Here is a 3,587-nt window from a genome sequence, read left to right as displayed (position 1 = left end):
AAAAGCACTCACCGAGGCCTCAGGTAGGATGGTTCCTGACGCTGACCAGGTGAATACCTCCCTGGAAGCCCGCTCTGCTCCTGCCAGGCACTGGGGCTCACCCAGAGGGGCTTTGCCAAGCATCCAAGGGAAATTAAAATTACAGCCTGGGCAAAGGCGCTTCCCGCAGGACCGCTCCTGGCCAAGGCCACCGGTCCGTGCAAGTCAGACCACTGACCACCCAGGGCTGGGGATTTTCAGGGGCACGCTTCCAGCTTTTATTCTCCAGAAACTCCAGTTCTTCCTGGCACCGCTTGCCAGAAAGTCTTCCCCTGTTGGAAGAGGTCACTTAGTCTTTCGAGGGGCCAGATTGCCAAAGCCCGGCCAGTCCGTTCCCACGAGGAAAGGTAGCTTTGTCTTGTACAAGATACTGGGGGGGAGACACAAAAGTTTAATTTAAAAGAACTGCCTAGAATAGAAAGCAATTCAAACATAAGTCAGACAAGACTCGTGCAAAACTGAATTACATTGGACTTCAAAGGAGAATTCTTTCCCTCTGCACCTCAGAGAACCCCAATTTTCACCCAGGTCCCGCTTACCATTGTCACACAAAACGTGCTGACAAAATTTTTCAGGATGCCAGTGGAGAGATATCAGAGCACACTGCACAGGGAAGCTGAGCCTGCCCCATCCCTGCAAGTGTTCCAGGCCAGGCTGGACGGGACTCGCAGCAACCGGGGACAGTGGAAGGTGTCCCTGCCCACGGAAGACAGGCTGGCCTTTGAAGGTCCCCTTCAAACCAAATCGCTCTGGGATTCCCCTCCAAAATCACTCCCAAAGAGACACAGCAACCAAAGCAGAGGGACTGCACTCCCAGCTTTTCTTACCTGCAGGCACACACAGCACAGCACGTTGGACATAAAAGCCACAGGGTTAGTCCTGCCAGAGGCGTCCCACGGCGACCGAAGGGAAAGAGGCAGCCTGGGAACACGGAGTAAAAGACACCTTAATTAGGACTACCCTGAGCCATAGCCAGGTCATTCCCACAGACAGCTTCACCGTCCAGTCCCACAAAAAGCACTGACCTCCCAGGGCCTCAGTTAGGATGGCTCCTGACGCTGACACCTCCGTTTGCCCCGGGGGGTCAAGAATAACATGCCTGGGAAGAAGTCACCCCCAACAACAAAAAGGGAAAATTAGTGAAGCACGGGGTCCTCTTCTGACTAGATTGCCACCAGCATTCCAGAGCAGATGACACGACTGTTCTGTTACAGACGAGAAAAGCCTGTTCTCCCAAACAAACAGCGAGGAGATTTATGGGCACGCCTGAACATTTCCTGTGAGGAACTTTTTGTAACTAAGGAGCAGGTGCTGTCTTGAGTTGAAGGCATCAATTTGACAGACACTTAGGACAGCAAACTCTTCAGCAGAGCAATTAACTGCAGCCTATTTGAACAGCAGGGGAGAGAAAACGACAGTCGAAGGGAAGACAAGAAAAGCAGAACTGGAATCAGCAGACTTTTCTTCCATCTCTCCCGAGGAAGTCTAGTTTGTCTGTTCTAATAATTCTATGCCCTTTTCTACATGAAACTTAGAGCAAGGCTGAAAAAACAACTAGAAAACACGGAGAGAAGCTTTTTAGAATTTCACGTGATTTTCCCAAACCGATGCCAGAAAAGCAGAACTCGGTAGAATGTACTCACCTCGAGGCCTTTGGTCTTTTCTTCCCTAAGCTTCGTCACCTGATTGAAAAAGCAGAGTAGACTCGGTATTTAGGCTCCCAACAGGAAAACTTCCCCTTCATTTCCTAAAAGAAACTACATTAATCTGCACAGCTGCAGGCGCGTGTCCAGCTGTTAAAGCCTTTCAGCTTTTCGGAGGGTGAGAATGCCCTGCTAAGGAAGGCTGAAAACTGCTCGGAGCCTGCCCAGGTCCAAGAGCCCCTTGATTTTGTCTGTGTTCCAGTCCCGGGCTAAAGAAAGGGCAGAAGAAGCGCAGTTGTTCCTTGCCTCTTCCCTAAGAGGTTCGGCCAGGTGCTGGGCCAGCCCGGGCACTCCGGGGGAAGGCCGGCAGTGCCCAAGCAGCGCCGCTTTGCCAGGGGCGTCGCTTGCAAGAGCGCCGCCGAGCGCCGGGCCCTGCCTCACAGTCGCCGCCTGGCGGACACGGCCGGGAGCGGTACTGCAGCCGCGCGCCTCCCCCCCCCCCCCCCCTCCTTGGCGAGACCCGCGGCGCCTTTGGACGCGCCCAGCTTACCCCGGGGTCGATCTCCGTCGAATCTGCCGCCGTGGGTCGCTTCCGGGGGGGGAAGGCGGCGGCGCAGCCCCGATAGCATCTCCAGGGCACGGCGGGAGCGAGCGGGGCAGAAGCGGGGGCAGGGGCGGGAGCGGGAGCGGAGCGGGGCGAGAGGGCGGCGCGACGTGCGCGCCATGCGGTCCTCGCGCGCCGCGGCCCCGAGACGGGGGCTGCCGGCGCCGGTGCCTGCCGCCGCCCACGAACCTGCCGCCCGCGCCCGGCGCCGCCGAGCGCCCCGCCCTGTCCCCGCAGCGGGAAGCAGCGCGGCGAGACGGCGCTGCGGGCGCGGGGTGGGGGTCCGGGTCGCGGCGGAAGCCTCTCGCCGCCATCTTTAGTGTGGTCGTTCCGGTCCTGGCGGCGCCATCTTTACTGTGGGCTTGGCGAACTTCCGGGCCGGGGCCGCCATCTTTAGTGTGGTCGTTCCGGTCCTGGCGGCGCCATCTTTACTGTGGGCTTGGCGAACTTCCGGGCCGGGGCCGCCATCTTTAGTGTGGTCGTTCCGGTCCTGGTGGCGCCATCTTTGCTATGGGCTTGGCGGACTTCCGGGCCGGGGCCTTGGAGGACTTCCGGTCGCTCACTACTTCCGGTGACCGAGTTTACCCAAATTAGCGTCCCTCCTCGCTAATTTCTGCGCTTTCACCCCAAGAAATCTTCACGTTATTCCCCCCCCGCACACCCCGGGACAGACGGGAGGCCGCGAGTCCCGCCCTGCCGCCGGAACCGGCCCTTAACTCGAGCAGGGAGCGCTGCACCGGCACGAGAGCCACTGCGCATGCGTCGCCGGTCCCTCTCCTGCCTGCCCTTACTTACCACGTGATCGCCGGCGTTTTGCCAACGACTGCGCATGCGCTGTTCAAAATTTTTTCAATGCAGTTCCTGTTTTCCGTCAGCAGGTGGCAGTATTTCATCTCAAATATATGTGCAATTCTTTTTCTCTGTCACCAGGGGGCACTGTTGCTATGCGATTTTTTACTTATGGCATTTTTTTTTTGTTTTATAACCGTATTTGTTCGTGTAGTTCTTTTGGGAAATCGGATAATTGGCTTGTGATTGCTGGTGGTTTGAAAATTTACTTGTGTAATTAGGCTCTTCTCCTGGTTTTAATTCTCTAGGCTCTTCTCCTAAGAGAATTAAAATCAGGAGAAGAGCCTAAAAAAAAAATGAAAATCAGGGGAAGAGCCTAAAAAAAATGAAAATCAGGAGAAGAGTCTAAAAATATAAAAATCAGGAGGAGAGCCCAAGAGAATTAAAATCAGGAGAAGAACCTAAGAGAATTAAAATCAAGAGAAGAGCCTAAAAAAATTACAATCAGGAGA

General features: G+C 55.5%; 1 long non-coding RNA gene across 1 annotated transcript; it reads right to left on the bottom strand.

Annotated features, from left to right (window-relative positions):
• Positions 1–300: 300 nt before the first annotated feature.
• LOC127464613 (uncharacterized) lies at positions 301–3,359 on the bottom strand. Its single transcript, XR_007901483.1, has 5 exons — positions 2,233–3,359; positions 1,683–1,721; positions 1,065–1,138; positions 867–960; positions 301–409 (listed from the first exon to the last, which is right to left on the bottom strand). It is a non-coding gene; the product is annotated as an uncharacterized LOC127464613 (long non-coding RNA).
• Between the last annotated feature and the right edge of the window lie 228 nt (positions 3,360–3,587).

This window comes from Manacus candei, unplaced genomic scaffold (genome assembly GCF_025592945.1).
Source record: "Manacus candei isolate 608988 ecotype Guabito, Panama unplaced genomic scaffold, ASM2559294v1 h1tg000242l, whole genome shotgun sequence".
NCBI classification, from domain to species: domain Eukaryota; kingdom Metazoa; phylum Chordata; class Aves; order Passeriformes; family Pipridae; genus Manacus; species Manacus candei.
The sequence above is the reverse complement of the archived record's forward strand: the minus strand, read 5'-3'. Positions and strand labels throughout refer to the sequence as shown.